This window comes from Rhinolophus ferrumequinum, chromosome 17 (genome assembly GCF_004115265.2).
Source record: "Rhinolophus ferrumequinum isolate MPI-CBG mRhiFer1 chromosome 17, mRhiFer1_v1.p, whole genome shotgun sequence".
Classification (NCBI taxonomy): Eukaryota; Metazoa; Chordata; class Mammalia; order Chiroptera; family Rhinolophidae; genus Rhinolophus; species Rhinolophus ferrumequinum.
Genome location: NC_046300.1, coordinates 6,551,307 through 6,574,239, shown reverse-complemented (window position 1 = coordinate 6,574,239; position 22,933 = coordinate 6,551,307). Strand labels below are relative to the sequence as shown.

The following is a 22,933-nucleotide window of genomic DNA, read 5'->3' as shown; positions in this document are numbered from 1 at the left end:
TGGCTGTAAAAGATGTAGGTACACCAAAACATCCTTTTAGGCATATTTTAATATAATAGTATGAGGCTCTAGGACAATAATTCTAAAATTTGCACATAGAATGACCTGGGGAACTTAAAAAAAAAAAAAAAGAAAACAAACTAATGCCTGGACACCATGCTTAGAGAATTTGATTTAATTGGATTGGGATGGGATTTAGGCAACAGTATCATTTAAAAACCTTCCCAGGTGATTTGCCAGGACAAAAAACCACTGCTACAGAATTTATGATTTCCTAGATACAAAGCAATAAAAACAGAAAAACATAAAGCTTTCCCAAACAATTTTATTTTGGGAGAACAGTTTAAAAGATGTAAAACTAGGGATTAACAATACTACTCATATTTTCTCTGAAGCAATTAAATCACTTCGTAGCCCTATGGTTAATTCACCCACTGGTTCTGGGATGAAGGAGAAAGTCTGAAATCACTCCTTTGATTTTCCCTGCTGTTCCAAGCTTCTCAATGCAGTGTCTTGTCCCCATCTCAGCTTTATATCGGAATTGGGGTAAAGCTCTGCCCCTGAGCTTTTCTCGTGGTCTCAGATTATTATCGGAGAGTGGGCCCTCCTTGGCGCGGTGTCCAGGTTCTTGGTGTCTCTGGCAAAGAATTGAACTGAACGAGATACTGGGGTAAAGTGGTAAAAAAGCAGTTTATTAGAAGAGATAGTACACTTCAAGGAAATAGGAGTGGACTGAGCAGTAGAAAATGGCTCAAGGGCCCAAGGTGGCATTATTAGGACCAAAAGAAAGGGCTCAAAGGCAAAAAGGTCCAGGGGCTCCAGGTGGAACAAAGCAGGAGGCTCAAAAGGCAAAAAGGCTCAAAGGGCCAAGGGCCTAGGCTCAAAAAGGACTGACTGGTGAGGACTTGGAGTTTTTACCCTTTTTTTCCTCTAGAATGGGCTGTTCTTTTCCAGGCGTGGGACCACTCGATTAACACCTGTGATTGACAAGAGGCTATTACTATTACCTCATCTTTTTAGACTGATACTGAGGCCCAGGTGAAATGAGGGTCATTGTGGCCTTTACTGCGCAGGTGTGAATGGCTGGTTTAATCTAGTTGGGTTTTTTTCCCTAGTTGGGTTCTTTTTTTCTCCTTTCTTCCGCCTCCCCCCACCCCCACTCCGGTTCAAGCCGTTGGTTCTCAGTCTAGTTGTGTAGGACACAGCTCCCTGGCCCAGGCTGGTATTATGAGCCTTGCCCCACCCCCCTCCCCAGGGCTGAGGCAGTCGGTCGCCAGTCCATGGTTAGCCGTTCACAGCAGCTCACGGCAGCTCTTGCTGGCTGCCGGCCACTCTCGCGGGCCACCACCGGTCACTCACGCCAACCTCCAGCTGCTTATGGGCAGCCCGGCTCCAGGGAGAGCTGTTGTTCACAATCTTAGCTGTAGAGGGCGCAGCTCACTGGCCCATGTGGAAATCGAACCGGCAACCTCCACATTGGGAGCATGGCGCTCCAACCACCTGAGCACCTGGCCGGCCCTAGTTGGGTATTTTGTACCCATTTGTTTCCTCATAGGGGTACATAATTACAATAAAAAGGGAAAGTTTTGGACAGAGAAGGGAGGTCTTTTGGGCGGTAATGCAGAGACCCGATGTCTGTCTCTAACCGCCTGCCTTGTTTACCCCTTGAGAGACGTGAATGGGCAGGGGCGTAGAGCTGTCCATACCTATTGAGGGACTCACAGAACTGTCACCCTATCTGATCTGATCTTAGATGAGAGGGAAGGGTCTCAAGATCTGCCTGGAAGAATGCATTGGCTTCTTTGGTTGCGACTGGCAGTCTTGCTGGGGTATCTTCGGTATCCCCAAGGCCCCTAAATGAGGAAAAATAGATTTTAATTAATAAATCCGTTAGCTCTATAGAGCCTGTGGCCATTCAATTAGTCATTCAGGTGGCATCAATTGTCCAGGAGCTGAGCCCAGAATGAGTTGGAAAGAACTTTAGGCTTCAATGATTACAATCAACAAGTACACTGGCCTGGGGCATCCGGAATGGCTTGGGGGATGTTGGGATGTCACAGGCTTTTAAGTAGTTATCTGAGAGACATTCTGTGATTCAGGCCAGGAGCAATCTTTAGTCTAGGATTCAGAAACTGATTAGAAGAGAAATAAAAGCCAGGGGCTAAGGAAAATTTCTATAGTGAGGGGGGCTCCCATATCAAAATGGCTGCCACATGGCAACACTGGCCTATGACTGCCATGGTGAAAAAGCCGTGGCCTTTTACCAGAGATGGCTTTGCACAGGCCTATTAGGCCCTTATACATAATTTAAGGGAATCTTTACCCTCTTTTATAGGTAAGAACATGTGAGAAAATGCTCAATTCCTTAACTGTCTATTCCCCTGGAAAGAAGAGGAGGGGAAAAGAGTCTTTCCAGGTCTCCACAGGCCACTCATCATTTTCTCTCCTCACTAGCTCAAGTGTTCAGGCTCCCTCCCTTAGGGTAAATGTCATCTACATAGTTTTGCTCTCATTAATCCTGCAATATTACATTATAAGAGTTTCAGCCAAAAAGATCTCATATCCTCTGATTGGTATAGAAATATCCTAGCTATAGTCCATTAACCAAAAGTTGTACCCAATAGAATTGATCCCCATAGAAGACAAATGTAAAGTTTTCTAACATACCTAATCAGTCTCCTTGACAGTCTCCATTCTGACCTCAGGGTTTCTTTTTCGAGTCTCTTGCTTTCAAGCACATTGGCTCCACTAGCTAACACCATAGGAAAGTAGTGCATCTACTTAGCCAAGCCAGTGGCCACATATATATATATATATAAATATACCCCATGTGCTTCTGGCTAAAACTTGTGCCTAAGACGGTCAAAACCTGTAGATAATTTTTATAAGAGTTTGAGCCCAAACTGATGATACTTGCAGGGAAGCAAGATCTCAAATGCTCTCGAGAGTGAGTTTTGCAGTTTCTTTTATGCATTTGGTATTCAGAAGTGAACTTAAGGAGGTGGGAGAATGCAAGGCAGGGATTGGATTACAGGATAGTTAACAAGATTATGTGCTTTCTTGGAGGTGGTTAAGCTTATTTCAAAGGTGTGTTTAGATGCACACAAACAATGGACAGGGTTTGCCTAAGACAAAGATATACCTAAAACAGTTACATGCCTCAGGCATGACTACCCACCGTGACCTGTCCACTTAGTAATTTATGATGAGATCACCCTTGTGAGGTTATTTTTGGTAGAACCCCCTATTCATTCACAGAGCAAACCATTGTGGCTACTTACTAAAACATTTTAAGGTTGGTATTTAAAAGTCCATTTTAATACACCTATTGAATTGTATTTGAATATTGGGACAATCCCTTCCTTCACTTTTTGCTAATAGGATTACCAAGAAGTAAATCTTGGTCTTTTGGAATAATAATAAATGTCAAACCCAGGATGGCTCTGCTGCCCAAAATGATGCTGCCTCAAACTTTGGGCTTTTTCACAAACACTACCCTGTACCTTCTGTCGTCTTCCATGTCAGGGGCACCTCAAAACCTTAGCTTTCTGTTTTGTCTAGGCCTGTGATTTTCATGGAACCAGCATGTCATCTCCGCAGACTTCTTATTCTTCCCCATATTTTCTCTCATAGCTTTAGTGGACATTTCAGAACCTGAGGTACTGTGAAAAGATTGTGGCTAAAGTGAAAAGACCTGATTGTATCCTGAGGCTTGTATCTGTCCCCAGCCCTGTTGCTGTCTTGCTTGCACTGCTGAAGATGCTGAGAGTCCTTAAAGGGCAAATCCTTTAAGGACTCTCAGCATCTTCAGCAGTTTCCCCCTAAAACACAAGATATCTAATGTGAAGTATTCTGAGCTAATCATAATAGTCCTTCCCCCGACATTTGGAAGAGGTTTTCCTTCCTGCCTTTGTTACTTTGCAGCTCCTGGTAAGGCAACTGATTTTCTTGCTCTGCAGCAAAATTTCATCTGTGATCTTTGCATCTTCTCTCTCTCTCTTGGTTCCTGTCTCTCATTTTAACATTTGATTAAATCCCTACTTTCAATGCTGAAGAGCTGTGGCCCCAAATGAGACTGAGGCAACAAGGAACAACAAGCAGGATAATGTCTCTCTTTGCCGGGTCCTCCCCTGTGAGGATGTAGGGGCTGAAAGTGAGCCCCCTACCTGACTGGATCCAGTTCTCCCCATTCCAGGCGAGGACTCTGCTTTGGGTCAGCTCTTCTCAACAGATTACTTCCTGGCCTTAGGCAATAAAAACAACCTGACAAGTACCATGGGCCCATGTAAGTAAAAACAAAACAAACAAAAAAACCTGGATGCTTCCCCTGAAAACCCTCAATAATTACCTTAAGGAAAAGGGTAAGATAGTCAGGAGATGAGCCTTGGAGTAAGACTGAGGGGGTTGGTTGGAATTCCCCCCTCTTTACTGTCCTGCTGTGGGCAAATTCCTTAATCTTTCTGGGCTTTGGTTTTCTTTTCCTTTCTTTCTTTTTTTTTAATTCAAGTTTATTGTGTTGACAATGGTTAGTAAAGTTACATAGGTTTCAAGTGTATAATTCTGTAATACATCATCTATATATCACATTGTTTTGTTCACCACCCAGTCAGTTCTCCTTCCATCACCATATATTTTTTAAAACTTTTATTTATTTTAAGTCTGTTTTTTCAGGACCTATCAGCTCCAAGCCAGGTAGTTGTTTCAATCTAGGTGTGGAGGGCACAGCTCACAGTGGCCCATGTGGGGATCGAACCGGCAAACTCATTGTTAAGAGCCCTGCACTCTAACCAACGGAGCTAACTGGCCGCCCCCCATCACCATATATTTGATGCTGTTTACCCTCATCTACCACCCCCACCCCCCTTACCCTCTGGTAAGGGCTTTGGTTTTCTTAACTATAAAAGTGTATAGCAGGGGCCGGCCCGGTGGCTCAGGTGGTTAGAGCTCCATGCTCTTAACTCCGAGGGCTGCCGGTTCGATTCCCACATGGGCCAGTGGGCTCTCAACCACAAGGTTGCCAGTTGAACTCCTCGAGTCCCGCAAGGTATGGTGGGCTCTGCCCCCTGCAACTAAGATTGAACACGGCACCTTGAGCTGAGCTGCCTCCCAGATGGCTCAGTTGGTTGGAGCGCGTCCTCTCATCCACAAGGTTTCCAGTTCGACTCCCGCAAGGGATGGTGGGCTGCGCCCCCTGCAACTAGCAACGGCAACTGGACCTGGAACTGAGCTGCGCCCTCCACAACTAAGACTGAAAGGACAACAACTTGAATGGAACCCTCCACAACTAAGATTGAAAGAACAACAACTTGACTTGGAAAAAAGTCCTGGTACTACACACTGTTCCCCGTCCCCAATTAAAAAAAAAAGGGTATAGCATATGGTTATTGTGAAGATTAGATGAGATAATGAAATGCCAGCCCAATGTCAGTCATATAGTGTGATAAAGGGTAGCAATTATTATTACCCAAAGACATTGAGCATAAAGGCCAGACTAATTAGTTCCTTAATATGATTTACCGCTTTAGAGGATAAAGTACTATCTGATAAGGGAGTGATGCACCAAGAATGACCCAGTTTGGGAAGGAAAGTACCTACAGTTCTTTGTAACTGTTCCTCATCTTCCCTGCAACCTCTTAGTGCTGGTGTGCCCGAGGTCTCAGGGCTGGAACTCGGCTCTCCAATCTTCCCATTCAAGTTCATGACTTTAGATACTAGCACCAGCGGTATCTTGATACCTCCCACATTTTTTTTTATTATACAATTTTTTTATTATTATTTTCATTGGGGAACAGTGTGTTTCTCCAGGGCCCATTAGCTCCAAGTCCTTGTCCTTCAATCTAGTTGTGGAGGGCGCAGCTCAGCTCCAAGTCCAGTCGCCATTTTCAATCTTAGTTGCAGGGGGCGCAGCCCACGATCCCATGCAGGAACTGAACTGGCCACCTTGTTGTTAAGAGCTCGCACTCTAACCAATTAAGCCAGCCCAATACCTCCCACATTTGTATTTCTAACTCTGATCTTTACCATGAACTTCAGACTGATGTATCTAATTGCCAATTCCAGGTCTACTAGGCATGGGAAACTCAACCTATCCAAAACTAAGCACCTGCTCTTTCTACCAAAACTGCTCCTCCCACATTCTTCCCTCTCTTCCCGCATCCCAGTCTCTCCTGTTTCCACTGTGACCACACAGGTACAAGTACCATCCATCTGTGGTTGTATTATTGCAACCCTCTCTTAACCAGATGCTCTGCTTCTGCCCTTCCCACCTTCAGCCTATTCTCCACACAGCAGCCAGAGGGATCCTATTTAACATGGAAGGCAAGTCATGGTATTATTCTATTTAGAGCCCTCCAACAGCTTTCCATTTCCCTCCTTACAGAAACCAAACTCATTTCAGCAGAGATTGTATATCTTATTTAATTTGCTGACTGTCTCCAATAACTATCGCCAACCCCATCTCCCCTAGGGCAGCAAAGTTTATCAGCTTTGTTTTTTCCCCATATCCCTAGCACCTGATACAGTGCTTGACACACAGCAGGTACTTCATACAGTTCTTTTATTTTTTTTTTCTTCATACAGTTCTCGAATGAAGAAATGACTTCCAGACAAGATGTCTGAAAAGTGGGAAGGTAACTTTAAAGACCACTTAACCCAACGACCTCCTTTCTCTACAGATAAGGTTTGCTTTATTAGAATGCTTTATAGGTTTTTCTTGCAGCAGACTTCTTTGATCTCATGCTGTTGACTTTAGGCTATAAAATCAGGTTACTTTCCCAAGGGTCCACTGACAGGGACACCAGTTGGCTGGAATCAGCAAGCATTTCAACATTGTAGACAACCCACCTGGAAGCCTGGAGCTGGCCATTTGAAGAACATTAGCTGGAAGGAGATTCTGGAAGTGAGCTGTGAACTGAAAGCTGTGATGCCCCATTTTCCACTAGATGGCTGATTTGTAGATAGCTTCCAATACCTCTGTGACCTCGCCCAAGTCACTCTTGGCCAGATTTATTGCCTGAGAGTTAGCAAGGCCCTGTGGAAGCTGGGTGCATTTTCCTTTAGAGGTAGGGCTGCTGAATCTTTAACATAACTAATATCCGCCTGGTATTCTTGATCTGGGGATACCTAATTTGGAAACCCATCAGAAGGAAAAAGAGACGAACCTCTGGTTACTACTGCTTCCCTAATTCAAGTACTTCTCTCACACCTATCCTGGGTCTTGGGCAAAAGGGCTAAGCTCCTGGAATGGAAGGGCCAGCGTCCCTTCGCCGGAAGACTTTGGCAGAAGAAGGCTCCCTTTTATGTCTTTCTCACTAACTGACAATAGGCAGGCCAGTGTCGTATCCACGCTCCTGGCCGTGAGCAAATCTCGAGAAGACCGCAACTCCAAAAAAGAAGGAAGGAGGACGGGTGGCTGCAGGCCAGAAGCCAAACTAAAACCCCCAGTAGTCCGGGTGCACCGGGGCGGGGAAGCGCGCCCTCCCATTGGACTCCGGCGAGCATCGTGCCCTCACGCCCCGCCCCCCCCCCGGGCATACATCCCTTGCCTCCCAACGCGCGGGGCATGGCGGGAGTGGTGTCGGCGCAACTCTACGCTGTACTCCATATCCCGGCGGGCCGAGCGCTGAAGGCGACGGTGCGGCGCCTTTGTGGAGGCAGCGGCCCGGCGCGGAGGAAGTTCCGGTCTCCGCGACGCTGGGTCTGTGGCCGCGGCTGAGGATTAGGAGGAGCGGGCCGTGGAGGCCGCGCTGCCTCGGTAAGGGCCTGGGGTGGTAGCGAGGGCGTGCCGGAGCCTGCGGGGAAGAATCCGGCCTGCCAGGCCGCTCTGGAAGTCGCGGGCCCGCGCGGCCTGGCAGCTGCGGCTTCTGTGTCGCGGGCCGGCCGCAACTTCGCTCGGGCAGGGGAGAGCCAAGTGGCGGTGTGTTGAGGGAGGCGCCGCCCACGGGAGGAACGCCCCGGAACGGTCTCGGGCCCGGGGCGGAGCCCGGCACGGCGGTCGAATTACCGGTCCAACTTCGGGGCGGCCGGCTGCGGGGTCGGGGACTGGCGCGTGGTTGCGGTTCGGTGCTCCAGGTCTGCGGAGCCGCAGGCGGGCCCTATCTTCCTCCCTTTTTTCTGCTCTTGCAAGAATCTGATTCAGTTCTGAGGTATCGCTCGAGAGGGAGCCCTTTTGTTCCTAGCAACGTAGCCTCGTCTTCAGACCTGGACTGACACGAGTGGGCTTGGCCGGGCCACAGGGCGCGAGAGCTCAGATCCCGGTCCCCTGGGCAGTGGAACCTAGAGGCGGGGGAGTGGTCTAGTGTGTTCTGCGCCCGTTGGGTGAATGTGGAAGGAGCGAAGTGTTTCCTCGTAGTCACTTTCTTTTAACTTTAGAATCGATGTTGTACTACAGGGTTCAAGTCTTCCCAGAGTGCATTTTTTAATAAAAAGAAAGGGCCTTGTTTTGTAGGGTACATAAACCGTAAGGATAATTGTATTTTTTTTGCATATTCCAGGTTTGCTTGTGAAGGTCAGAATTGCTGGATCTAAGTGAAGGAGTTAAATAGATTGATACACCTGGTCACCTGGTTCATTTTCTCAACTCTGGATTGTGCCCTAGGTTTGTTAGTTTTCAACTTCCTGTTGACTAATGCTACTAGTGTGAATGGTTTAATAATGTCAACATCAGCAAACTTGTGAGGTCTGTAGGGAGAAGTATCAAGAACTGATGAGTGATGGTAGAACTGGCAGTGTCTACAGTAATTAATGGTATGTTACTATTTTGGTGAAACACAAAAGTTGGACCTGAACCTTGTCTCATATTCTAGCTCCCAGCTAGGTACTTAACCTATAGGATAGGTACGAGGTCTCTCTGTGGACATCTGTAGCACCATTCTTTATAGAATTCTGTTACCGGACTTGGGTTTACTTTTGTTGCTTTTAGGATCCCAGGTTCTTGTAGCTTCTCAGAGGAGAATTGTCAAGGTGGGGGGGAGGTTATTAAATGAACTGTGGTCTTATTGCAGATACTTGGGGACAAGGTTGTACTCTTCTGCCAATGTTGATTGTATGTATTGGTGTTAATTTGGTTCAGAGTTATATTAAGATTAAAACTGTTGGAAAGTTCTGAAATTTTAAAGATCATAAATCATTTCTTGGAGGCACCCTTGTAGCTATACACCAAGTGCTTAGAATGATTTTTTTCTGCTAGACTCCCGCCTTCTGTCGTTCATCTCATTCACTTAGTTAATGGGGCATCCGTTGAATGCCTTTTATAGCCTTCCTATCACACTGTGGGACTCAGTATAGCAGAGTAGTAGTTAACTGTAGGAGCTCTAGAATCTGATAGGGTTTGAATCCCTGACAACTCCACTAACTGAGTGACATTGGACAAATTACCTAATTTCAGTTTTCTCTTATGTGAAATGAGATTAAAAAATGTAGCCACCTCATGGGTCGTTGTGAGGTTAATGTAATATATATGTAATGCCCTTAGAACAGTGCCTTGTGTGCAGAAAGTGTTCCCTAAATGTTAGCCACCACTGTTACTTTTTTTTAAAAAAGTTTTGTAGCGATACAATTTACATACCATACAATTCACCCATTTACGGACTCACCTTAATGTTTTCCTCAGTGGCTCTACCATTTTACCTGCCTACCAGCAATACAGAGTTCCTCACTAACTAGTTTGGTTTTGTATTTCCCAGGAGACATTCTAATGGGTATGAAGTGGCATCTCCTTTTGATTCGCATTTGCTAATGATGATGGTGAGCATCTTTTCATGTGCTTATTAGCCATCTGTATACCCTTCTTTGGAAAAATGTCTGTTCCAGTCCTTTGCCCATTTTTAAATCGGGTTTTGTTGAGTTTAGGATTTTTCTGTATATTATGGATATTAAGCCCTTGTCAGATATATGATTTGCAAATGTTTTCTCCCATTCTGTGGGTTGCCTTTTTCTCTAATAGGCCCTTTGATGCAGAAAAAGTTTTAATTTTGATGAGGTCCAGTTTGTCTATTTTTTCTTTTGTTGACTGTACTTTGGTGTCATTCAAGAGATCATTGCCAAATCCAACGCATGATGCTTTCCCTCTGTTTTCTAAGAGTTTTATCTCGTGTTTAGGTCTTTGATCCATTTTGAAATAATTTTTGTATATGATGTTAAGGAAGGGGCCCACTTCATTCTTTTACATGTGGATATCCAAGTTCTCTATGACCATTTGTTGAAAAGACTGTCTTTTCCCCATAGAATGGCCTGGATGAAAATCACTTGACCTTGTATGTGGAGGTTTATTTCTGGGTTGTCTATTCCATTGTTCTGTATGTCTGTCCTTATATGAATACCACACTTGATTACCGTAGCATTGTAGTAGGTTTTGAAATGGGGAAGTGTGAGTTCTCCACTACTATGGTCTTTCTCAAGATTATTTTGGCTATTTGGAATCCTCTGGAGTTCCATATGAATTTTAGGATGGGTTTTTCTAAGAGCATTGGCTTTGGAATCAGATGGTCTTGAGTTTGCATATTGGGTTTAACTCGTATTAGTTATATTGTTTTGGGGCAAGTCTCTCAACCTAGTTGAGTCTCAGTTTCATAGTCTGTAAAGTGGAGGTAGTAACAGAATTTACTCCATGGAGGACTTGTGATGATTAAATGAGAGAACCCATGTAAATGCTTAGCTGTAACAGCGCTCAGCTTGCCTTTATTACTCTCGTTTCCGAGATTAGGAATAGACATATCCAGGAAGGTCCTTTTTAGCTTACTGCTACTATGATTTTAGATACCTGAGCATAATAGCAGTAGTAATAAAATTTAATACATTGTTGCTTTAAAATTTTTCAGAACTTTTTTTGAAGCATAATTTACATATCATAAAATTCACTCATTGGAAGTATTCAGTTGGTTGCAGTCATCACCAGTATTCAGATTTAGAGTTTCCAACACCTCAAAAAATTACCGAGTTCCTGTTTGTTGTTAATCCCCATTTCCCGCTTTGACTGCATGTCCTTGTATCCACTGATCTGCTTTCTGGCTTTGTAGTTTTATGTTTTCTAGAAATTTCATATAGTTGGAATTATATAATTAGTAGTCTTTTGTGTCTGCTTTCACTTGTAATGTTTTTTGAGGTTCATCCATGTTGTCATATTCCTTTTTATGAGTATATCATGTTTTGTTTATTCATCTAACTGTTGATGGATATTTCGATTGTTTCCAGTTTTTGGCTATTACGAGTAATTTTGCTATGAATGTAATTGCTTCTTGTGCATGATCTCATTTACTCCTTATAGTAATCATACCCAGGCAGTCTTACTCTAAAACACAGGGTCTGGGCCAGTGGCCTTGAAACCCTTTTATACTCTTGGACCACCTAAAAGAATTAAACTTTTCTCCCCTAAAATTTTGAAAAACTTAACCACCTTGCGCATTTTTAAGTTAACATTTTAACATTTCTATCATAAATGGCTGTAAAGGATATGTTTTCTGGCATAATATATATTGCATATGTGCTTTAAATATGTATTTGTCAAAACCTTGGAGCTACAGATTTAACTTAGTTTTTGAAAATGTCTGCCATATAATCTAAATGGCAAATCAAATTTTAATGTTAATCATTTAGACAAATCAGACTGCACCAATAGGAGTGCATTCCAAATCCCAATGATTTTTGAAATAAACCCTTAAAATAGTAATAGATAACATTTATTGAGCGTTTTATTTACCAGGCACTGTTCTAACGAATTTACATTGTCATTTTATCCTGATAATTCTATGAAGTAGACATTGTCTTTATCCTGATTTTACTGATAAGTAAACTGAGGTATTAAGTTAAATAAGTTGCTTAAGGTCCAGTATGGCAGAGCCACGCTTTGCCTCCAAGCAGTCTAGCTCTGAACCCAAGCAGAGTATGTCCAGAGAGTACACTATTAACCCTTCACCATCACATTGTACTGCCTTACAAAGCTCACTCTTAACTAAGAACCTGACTGTAATTTGCTGGTATAATGGACCAGGATGTAAAAATATTTAAAGTCAGTAATATTGTAATAAATATGTACAGTGCCAGGTGGGGAATAGGTTAATGGGAGGAGGGAAATAACTTTGTAAATTATATAAATGTCTAACCACTGTGCTGTACACCTGAAACTAATATGAAACAATATTGAATGTCGACTGTAATTGAAAAAAAAAGAAGCCCCAAATCTACATCAAACTGGGGTGGGGAGAAAGAATATTTAAAACCTGGGAAATCTCTGTTCATAAGAAAAAGCAGCTCTAATGAAGTATTAAAGTGTTTCCCTATAGTAATAAAGTCAAAATACAAATTAGTACATGAGTTTGAGATTCCTGTGGGATAGCGAAGTGGTAATTTCTGGCAGGGATTTGGACCTTACAGGAGAAGTCTAGGCAGGAGATGGAGCTGTGGAAATTATCATAGAGATGATAGATATGCTGGTTAAGTTGGGAATGGATGAGATTGCCCAGTGTCTCAGCTTGGGCTGCTATAACAAAATAACATAGATGGGGTGGCTTAAAAAGTAGAAATTTATTTCTGACAGTTCTGGCGGCAGGGAAATTCAAGGTCAAGGTGCCATCTGATTTGGTTCCTGGTGAGGATCCTCTTGGTTTGCAATAGTTGCCTTCTTGCTGTATCATCACTTGGTGGAGAGAGAAATCATTTCTCTTTTGTCTCTTATAAGGGTACTAATCCCATTCATGAGGGCTCTACTCTCCTGACCTAATAACCTCCCAAAGGCCCTACCTCCAAATACCATCACACTGGGGATTAGGGCTATGAATTTGGGAGGGGCACAGACATTCAGTCCATACACCCAGGGATGAATTGTGGGTCAAGAACAGTGCTGGGGAACAGTATAGAGCCTTGGGAGATTAGCAATATTTATTTGGCAGACATTCATTTGTTTATTTAACTAATATTTAAAGATTTTGTATTTGTGTGTGTGTTTTGCATGAGAAAGACTTGAGTATCTTTACAAACAAAAAGGAAACCTCAGTAGAGTGGTAGGAGGCCAAAAAGGAATGAAGTGATAGATCAAGGGAAGGGTAGTTTCTTCAAACTACAGTCTTCGATCTGGGGGTACATGGAAACATTCCAGGGAGAATGTGGGCATGTATATTTTTAAAGGAATCAATGTGCAAAACTTAACATAAATGCTCTTCTTAAGAATGGATCTTGCTTCTAAATGTAAGAGCTGAAACTATAAAACTCTTACAAGAAAACAGGGGAAGCCTTCATGCACTGAATTTGGCAATGATTTCTTGAATGACACCAAAGGCACAGTCAACAAAAGAAAAAGTAGACAAACTGGACTTCATTAAAATTAAAACTTTTCTGCGTTAGAGAGCACTAACAATAGAGTAAAAAGGCAACCCACAGAATGGGAAAAAATAAATCATATCTGATAAAGGCTTAATTTCCAGAATATATAGGAAACTCCTGAACAACAACAAAACCTGGTTTAAACATGGGCAAAGGACTTGAGTAGACATTTCTCCAAAGAAGAATATACAAATGACCAATAACCACGTGAAAAAATCCTCAGTATCATCAATGATTAGGAAGATGCAAATCAAAACCACAATGAGATGCCACTTCACACCTGTTAGGACACCTGTTAGGATACCTGTTAGGATGGCTATTATCCAAAACAAACAAGCAGCAGGTTGGTGAGGATGTGGAGAAATTGGAACTTACATTATTGTGCTAGAGCTGCCATAACAAAATACTACAGACTGGCTGAAAACAACAACATTTTATTTTCTCACAGTCGAGGCTGAAGTCCAAGATCAAGAAGCTATCAGGGTTGGTTTTTCATGAGACCTCTCTTAGCTTGCAGAAGGCCATCTTCTTGCTGTGTCCTCACATGGCGTTTTCTCTGCGTGCATTTCTGATGTCTTCCTCTCATACCTGTCCTGTAAGTCTTTCTATTTTTTATTTTTAACCTTAATTACCTTCTTAAAGGTCCTGTTTCCAAATATAGTCACCGTATGGGCTAGGGCTCCAGCATATGAATTGGGGCACGGGTTGGGGGTGGCACAATTCAGTCCATAACAGAATCCTTCTGTGCTATTGGTGGGAATGTAAAACTAGCTGCTGTAGAAAACAGTATAGTGGTTCCTCAAAAAATTAAAAATAGAATTACCATATGATCCAGCAATTCCACTTCTGGGTATAACAGGAATGATCAAAAACAACAGTGAATTAAAAAAAAAAAAAAGAGGTGGGGGCTGGCCCGATGGCTCAGGTGGTTGGAGCGCCATGCTTCTAACGCTGAGGTCGTTGGTTCGATTCCCACATGGGCCGGTGAGCTGCGCCCTCTACAGCTAAGATTGTGAACAACAGCTCTCCCTGGAGCTGGGCTGTGTGAGCAGAGCAGCCGGCAGCCGGCGAGAGCTGCTGTGAGCCGCAGACTGGTTAGCAGCCACCGACTGCCTAAACGGGGGAGCACAAGGCTCCTAATACCAGCATGGGCCAGGGAGCTGCGTCCTACACAACTAGACTGAGAACCAACGGCTTGAACCGGAGTGGGGGTGGGGGGAGGTGGAAGAAGGGGGGGGGAATGGCAAATAGTAAATTTTATATTATGTATATTTTACAACAACTTTTAAAAACGTAATTAAAAAAAAGAAAAGAATGGGTTTTGCTGTTTCTCCTTTTCTATCTCCCTTTCTTACTACTATCCTCTATTCCACTTTACCAAAAAGGCACCTCTGATTTCAAATACAACTGAAGTACTAGCCCAGGGAAGAAAACCCTTCAGGAAACCAAACAATGTTTATCTTAGCTCCTGCTGAAGGATATTTGGATTTCCATTTTTTAAAGCCATGTGAATAAACTGTTGTGAACATATCTGTACCAGTCTTTTGTTTTCATTTAACCTCAGGTAAATATTTAGAAATGGAATTTCTGGGTCCTAATGTTTGTCAGGCCTATTTCTAAAGTGGTTGTACCATTTTGCATTCTTTCAGCAGTGTATTAGAGTTCTGATTGCTGGAAATCCCTGTATATTTGATTTGGTGAGTCTTGTTAGTTTTAGCAATTCTAGTGGGGATGTACTGTTATCTCATTGTGGTTTTAATCTTTTTTTCTTATGATTAATAATAGCGAGCATTTGTCAGATGTGTGTGGCAGATATTTACTCCCCATTCCATAGTTTGCCTGTTTATTCTTTAACCAATGTCTTTCGAAGAAGAGTTTTTTTGTTTTGTTTTGTTTTTAAGATTTTACTGGGGAAGGGGAACAGGACTTTATTGGGGAACAGTGTGTACTTCCAGGACTTTTTTCCAAGTCAAGTTGTCCTTTCAATCTTAGTTGTGGAGGGTACCGTTCAGCTTCAAGTTGTTGTCCTTTTAGTCTTAGTTGTGGAGGGCGCAGCTCAGCTCCAGGTCCAGTTGCCGTTGCTAGTTGCAGGGGCCGCAGCCCACCACCCCTTGTGGGAGTCGAACCGGCAAGCTTGTGGTTGAGGGGACGCGCTCCAACCAACTGAACCATCCGGGAGCTCAGCGGCAGCTCAGCTCAAGGTGCCGTGTTCAATCTTAGTTGCAGGGGGCGCTGCCCACCATCCCTTGCGGGACTCGAGGAGTTGAACTGGCCACCTTGTGGTTGAGAGCCCACTGGCCCATGTGGGAATCGAACCAGCAGCCTTCGTAGTTAGGAGCATGGAGCTCCAACCGCCTGAGCCACCGGGCCAGCCCGAAGAGGTTTTTAATTTTAATCATTTTCTTTTATGGTTAATGCTTTCTGGATCCTTTATAGGAGTGTTTTGCTAACACCAAGCTCAGAAAGATTTTCTCCTGTGTCTTCTTTTTGAAGCTTTATTGTTTAGTGCCTGCATTTATGTCTGATTCATTTTTAATTAACTTTTGAGTGTGGTATGGTGGTAGGCAAAGCAAGTGCCCTCAGTGGGGAATCCGGATATGATTCTGGAGAAGGGAGCCTGAGAAGCTGCTGCCACATCCAGGAATGGCAGCAGGCATGCAAATTCCCCCTCCAGCTCTGCGGAGGGCTTTTCTGAGACCCTGTGATTGGAGTGAATACACTTAAAATCTTTTAATGGGAATTTTTTGGCAAGGACAAGGTCCAGCCAGGAGCCACTAATTCCAGTTCCAATATTGTGTATTAAAGTTGCTACTGTTTAAAAACTCATAGTTGGATCTTAGTTGGGTAGGTGTTCAAACCAACCTTTGGCTGTTGATATCCATCTTGATGTTCTTAGCTGAATGTCCTCTGCGGCCTAAAGCATTTACTTTGGAAAAAATGAGTGTTTAAAGCAGGATAAAGCCACTGCATACTGCAGCTAAAACTAATAGAATAGGACCCCTGGTTCTGCTTTGTTCGCTTTTGGAACTGAAGTCATGTAAAAAGAAGGGATGGCCCTGGGTATTGATATTATGTGGCCAGAGGTGAAATTCTTGGACCTGTACAAGATGGAATGGACCAAAGCAAAAGCGTTTGCAAGAATGGTTTTATTAATCAGGAATGAAAGGTAGAGGAGACGCGAAGTCAGCTACCATCAGAGCTCCAACCATGAAGGGTGCAGACCTGCAAACAGGGAGACTTTATTCCCAAACCCCTGGTCAGCTTCCAGGAAACCAGAGTCTTTGGGTTCTGGGGGCGTGTGATTTGCAAAGATGAGAGGTAAAGGAATTGATTAAAGGGCATCACTGCGAATGGAGCCTCTGAGTATAGCTGAATGTGGTGCTTGCTGTCTCTCAGGACCAGCTGACCCTGTGAACTGCTCTTCGTGTGGAACCATTTTTCACTTCAATCTTCAAAACTCTTACTGGACTATTTACTACTACGGTAGCCTCAAGATCTGCACCTGCAGTAGCTTTACCTGGGCTCACAGCCTAGTCTTCAGAACTCACCACGCAGGCTTTCTACTCATTGCTGTGTAGGTAGCATCTGTAGGGAGTGGGATCTGGGCAGTTGAGGTGACAGACCCTTCGCACTCCCACTTGCATGTTCACTGCCAGCCACGCTTGTGTACGGAATTGATGTTTTTTACTTCTATTTTCAGAGTTCGGTGATAATGCATTCTCACTTTTTTGATTCCTGTCTTGCTGTGTGTATCAACTAATATTTTTACTGAGGTCTGATGCGCTTCAGCATTTAAAGCCTTAACCTGGCTTTCATGTCATCCTGCAGTGCCAGTTCTGCTTACCAAAAGTGGCCCTGGCTCCATGTCAACTATTCAGTTTTTACCCATAATAGTTTGAGATCATTTTGTCCCCAAGGCCCCTAATCATTTGCTTTGCTGGATTAAACTGCATGCCTGTAGGAACTCCAGCTGTCCTATGGAAAACTTTAGAGGGAACCACTACTAGATGGTTTTACAAATTTGTTGACCTGGTCCCACCAGCATGTATGAGCGTTCCAGTATCTCCACATCCTTGCCAACTGATCTGTCTTTTTTTGTTCTAGCCACCCCAGGGGATGTGAAGTGGTATCTTGTGGTTTTGATGTGCATTTCCCTATGGGGAATGTTGAGTATTTTTCCTGTGCTTATTGGCTATTGTGTATCATCTTTGGAGAAATGTATCTTCATAGCCTTTGCCCATTTAAAAAAATTGGATGATTTGTCTTTTTGTTACAATTATAAAAACAAAAAGATACAAGTCTTATCAAATACATGATTTGTACAAGTTTTCTCCTATTCTTTGGGCTGTCTTCACTTTCTTGATGTTCTTTAAAGCACAAAAGTTTTACATTTTGATGATATCCAATTTATTTTTTCTTTTGTTGCTGAGTTTTTGTTATCTATCATATCTAAGAAACCATGTCCTAAAAAAAAAAAGAAAAGAAAGAAAACAACAAAAAAAAACCCATGTACTAATCCAAGCTTATGAAGATTTATGCACCTGTTTTCTTCTAAGAATTTCATAGTTTTACCTCTTAGACATCTAGGTCTTTGATTCATTTTGAGTTAGTACATGGCATGAGATAGGTGTCCAAATTCATTTTTTCACACAGGGACGTCCAGTTGGCCCAGTACATTTGTTAAAAAGACTGTCCTTTCTTCATTGAATTATCTTGACACTTGTGTCTAAATCACTTGACCTAAATGTGAATATTTATTTCTGGACTCTCAATTCTCTTCCATTGATCTGTATGTTTATCCATATGTTAGTGCTGCACTGTCTTGATTTGTAGTAAGTTTTAAAATTGGGAAGTGTGAGTCCTTTAACTGTGTTGTATATATTCTTTTCTATTTTGTACAGATGATAGCATATTACAAATAGAACTTTTCACAAATATTTAAAATTTTTATTTTTTCAATTACAGTTGACATTCAATATTATATCAGTTTCAGGTATGCAGCGTAGTGGTTAGATGACTTATATAACTTATGAAGTGATCCCCTCGGTAAGTCTGATACCCACCTGGCACCATACATACTTATTACAATGTTATTGACTATATTTCCTATGCTGTTCTTTACATCTCTGTGACTATTTTGTAACCGCCAATTTGTGTTTCTTAATTCCTTCACCTTTTTCACCCAGCCCCTCAACCCTCTCCCATCTGAGAACCATCAGTTTGTTCTCTATATCTGAGTCTGTTTCTGTTTGTTTGTTCATTCATTTTGTTCTTTAGATTCCACATGTAAGTGAAATCACATGGTATTTATGTCTGACTTATTTCACTTAACATAATACCCTCTCAGTCCATCCATATTGTTGCAAGTAGTAACATTCTTTTTTTATAGCCAAATAATATTATATTTATATACCACATCTTTTTTGTCTACTTGTCTATTAATGGACACTTAGGTTGCTTCCATATCTTTCAGGTGTTTTTTTTTTTATTGGGGAAGGGGAACAGGACTTTATTGGGGAACAGTGTGTACTTCCAGGCCTGTTTTCCAAGTCAAGTTGTTGTCCTTTCAATTTTAGTTGTGGAGGGTGCCGTTCAGCTCCAAGTTGTTGTCCTTTCAGTCTTAGTTGTTTCGGGCGCAGCTCAGCTCCAGGTCCAGTTGCCGTTGCTAGTTGCAGGGGGCACAGCCCACCATCCCTTGTGGGAGTTGAACCGGCAACCTTGTGGTTGAGAGGACGCACTCCAACCAACTGAGCCATGCGGGTGCTCAGCGGCAGCTCAGCTCAAGGTGCCGTGTTCAATCTTAGTTGCAGGAGGCGGAGCCCACCATCCCTTGCGGGACTTGAGGAATTGAACTGGCAACCTTGTGGTTGAGAGCCCACTGGCCCATGTGGGAATTGAACCGGCAGCCTTCGGAGTTAGGAGCATGGAGCTCTAACCGCCTGAGCCACCGGGCCGGCCCCGCTTCCATATCTTGACTCTTGTAAATAATGCTGCAATGAACATAGGGATGCATATATCTTTTTGAATTAGTGTTTTGGATTTCTTTGGATAAATACCCAGAAGTGGAATTGCTGGGTCATAAGGTAGCTCTATTTTTAATTTTTTTGAGGAACTTCCATACTGTTTTCCATAGTGGCTGCACACATTTGCAATCCCACCAACAGTGCATGAGGGTTCCCTTTTCTCCACGTCCTAGCCAACTGTTGGCAATCCCACCAACAGTGCACGAGGGTTCCCTTTTCTCCACGTCCTTGTTGTTTATTAATTTATTGATGATAGCTGTCCTACAGATGTGAGATGATACCTCATGGTGGTTTTACTTTGCATTTCTCTGATGATCTTGAGTATCTTTTCATGTCTGTTGGCCATCTGTATGTCCTCTTTGGAGAAATGTCTATTCAGGTCCTCTGACTCTTTTTTTTAATCGGATTGTCTTTTTGGTGTTAAATAAATTTTGGATATTCATTCTCTTCTCCCAATCAGTAGGTTGTCTTATTGATGGTTTTATTGATGGTTTCTCTTTGCTGTGCAGAAATGTTTTAGTTTGATGTAGTCCCATTTGTTTATTTTTCCTTTTGTTTCATTTACCCAAGAAGATACATCCAAAAAATGATTATTACTAAGAGCAATATCAGAGAGTTTACTGCCTATGTCTTCTAGGAGTTTTATGGTTTTGGGTGTTACACTTATGTCTTTAATCCCTTTTGAGTTTATTCTTGAATATGGTGTAAGAAAGTGATGTGGTATATTTACTTTATTTTTTGCGTGTAAGTGTCCAGTTTTCCCAAAAGCATTTATTGAAGAAACTGTCTTTACCCTATTGTGTATTCTTGCCTCCTTTGTCATAGATGAATTGACCATATAAGCGTGGGTTTAATTCTGGGCTCTCTGCTCTGTTCCATTGATCGATGTGTCTGTTTTTATACCAGTACCATGCTGTTTTAATTACTGTAGCTGTGTAGTATAGTTTAATATCAAGTAGTGTGATACCTCCAAATTTGTTCTTTGTCAATATTGCTGTTTTGCAAATATTTTAAAATTTGTTATATATAATAGCTTATATCAATTAACATAGCTACCTTGTTTTTTGGAGTTGCATAATATTTCTTTCCCTCCCTTCTTCCGCCTCCCCCCCACTCCGGTTCAAGCCGTTGTTTCTCAGTCTAGTTGTGTAGGACACAGCTCCCTGGCCCATGCTGGTATTATGAGTCTTGCGCTCCCCTGGCTGAGGCAGTCGGTCGCCAGTCGGCCACTCATAGCAGCTCACGGCAGCTTTCGCCGCTGCCAGCTGCTCACAATAGCTACCAGTCACTCACGCTGTCCACTGGCCACTCATGTCGGCATACAGTAGCCCACGGCAGCACTCAGCAGCCCGCAGCAGCTCACACCTACCTCAGGCTGCTCACGGCAGCTCAGCTCCAAGGAGAGCTGTTGTTCACAATCTTAGCTGTAGAGGGCGGAGATCACTGGCCCATGTGGGAATTGAACCGGCGACCTCGGCATTAGGAGCACGGCACTCCAACCACCTGAGCCACGAGGCTGGCCCAGAGTTGCATAATATTTCGATATTACAAATATATTCTATTGATTCACATTTAGATTTTATAATCTTTTTTAGTACAAATAATGCTGCGCTATGTGCCTTTGAAAACATGTCACAGCACACTGTAAATTTCTAGGGAATGAATTCCTGGAAGAGGAACTGGAAAGTCAGAGGTATATGCATTTAAAATTTTGGGAATTTTACAGTTTTCCTTATGTTATGTCTAACTTCATCACATTTAGGTTAGAGAAGATACTTTTATGGTATTTATCTTTTAAAATCTATTGAAACCTGTCTGTAGACTTAACAAATGGTCCATCCTGGAGAATATCCCACATGCACATGGGAAGATGTGATACTGCTGTTGTTAGTTGGACTGTTCTGTAGATATCATTAGGTTCAATTGTTTTATCATGTTAAGTTCTTTATTTCCTTATTCTCTTATTTCCTTATGTTCTGGCTGATCGGTCTATCCGTTATTGAAAGTGGGGTTTGAAGTTTCCTACTGTTATTATAAACTGTTTATTAATCCCAGTTCTTTCAATTTTTGCTTCGTATATTTTGAAGGTCTGTTATAGGTGTATAATGTTTTGGTTTTTTAAATTTTTTAAATTTCCTTCCCCTTCTTCTGCCTCCCCGCCTCCCTCCAGTTGAAGCCGTTGTTTCTCAGTCTAGATATGTAGGACACAGCTCCCTGGCCAGTTCTGGTGTTATGAGCCTTGTGCTCCCTCACCTCCCACCCCCCAAACCTCCCCCACCCTCAACCCCCGGCTGAGGCAGTCGGTCGCCAATCGTCGTCAGCCGCTCAGGGCAGCTCATGGCGGCTCTCACCGGCTGCCAGCTGCTCATGGTGGCACACAGTAGCCTGCGGCAGCGCACAGCAGCCCATGTCGACCTCCGGATGCTCACGGCTGCCCAGCTCCAGGGAGAGCCGTTGTTCACAATCTTAGCTGTAGAGGGCGCAGCTCCCTGGCCCATGTGGGAATGGAACCAACGACCTCTGCGTTAGGAGCATGGCGCTCCAACCACCTGAACCATCTGGCCAGCCCTGGTGTATAATGTTTATGATTGCTTTATCTTCCTGTATTTTTTGAACCTGTTCATTAGTATATAATATTCTTTGCTTTTTGTACCTTTTTGGACTTAAAGTCTATTGTGTGTGGTATTAGTATAGCCATCCCAGCTCTCATTTGGTTACTATTTGCATGTAATATCTTTTCCCATCCTTTCACTTTCACCGTATTTGTGACTTTGGATCTAAAGTGAGTCTCTTGTAGACAGTATATAGTTGGATCATGTTTTCTATCTATTCTGCCAGTCTCTCGTCTTTTGATTAGAAGAGTTTAAACCATTTACATACAGTTAATTACTAATAAAGAGGTTACTTCTGCTGTTTTGCTATTTGTTTTCTATATGCCTTATAGCTGTTTTTGTCCTTTATTTCTTACATTATTGCTTTCTTTAGTGTTTTGTTCATTTTTTTGCAGTGAAATGTTTTGATTTTGTTCTCTTTCTATTATGTATACATTATATAGTTTTTTTGTGGTTACCATGTGAATTACATTAAACATTCTGCAGTTATAACAATTTAATTTGAATTTATACCAACTGAAGTTCAGTCGCATACACAAACTCTTTCTATACAGCTCCTTCCTTTCCCTTTTTCTGTTTTTGATGTCACAGATACCATCTTTATAAATTGTGTCCCCATTAACATGGATTAATAATTGTTTTTATACATTTGTCTTTTAAATCATGTAGAAAATAAAAAGTAGAAGTGTAAACCAAAGTTACAATAATACTAGCTTTTGTAATTGTCCCTGTTTTAATCTTTAACAGATTTTTATTTCTTCATATGGCTTTGAATGACTCTTTAGCTTCTTTTCATTTTAACCTGAAGAATTCCTTTTAGAATTTCTTGTAAAGCCCATCTAATGGTAGCAAATTTTTTCAGCTTTTGCTTATCTGGATATGTCTTAATTTTGTCCTCATTTAAAAAAAATTTTTTTTAACTTGGGGAATATTGGAGAACAGTGTGTTTTTCCCAGGGCCCATCAGCTCCAAGTTGTTGTCCTT

General features: G+C 42.4%; 1 protein-coding gene and 1 long non-coding RNA gene across 8 annotated transcripts in view; one reads left to right on the top strand and one right to left on the bottom strand.

The window, feature by feature from the left end:
• Positions 1–393: 393 nt before the first annotated feature.
• LOC117036813 (uncharacterized) lies at positions 394–6,975 on the bottom strand. The gene is made up of 3 exons (XR_004425446.1): positions 6,844–6,975; positions 1,707–1,853; positions 394–665 (listed from the first exon to the last, which is right to left on the bottom strand). It is a non-coding gene; the product is annotated as an uncharacterized LOC117036813 (long non-coding RNA).
• A 621-nt stretch (positions 6,976–7,596) lies between these two features.
• RBM6 (RNA binding motif protein 6) overlaps positions 7,597–22,933 on the top strand; it is a 93,376-nt gene continuing 78,039 nt past the window's right edge. The window contains exons 1-3 of one of the 7 annotated variants that reach the window (XM_033132067.1): positions 7,620–7,753; positions 8,493–8,596; positions 13,763–13,909. The gene's annotated coding sequence lies outside the window, so the exon portion shown is untranslated. Of the gene's footprint in view, positions 7,754–8,051; positions 8,071–8,112; positions 8,145–8,492; positions 8,597–13,762; positions 13,910–22,933 lie in introns of those variants that run through there. The other 6 variants (XM_033132065.1, XM_033132069.1, XM_033132068.1 and 3 more) reach the window with 6 other exon arrangements.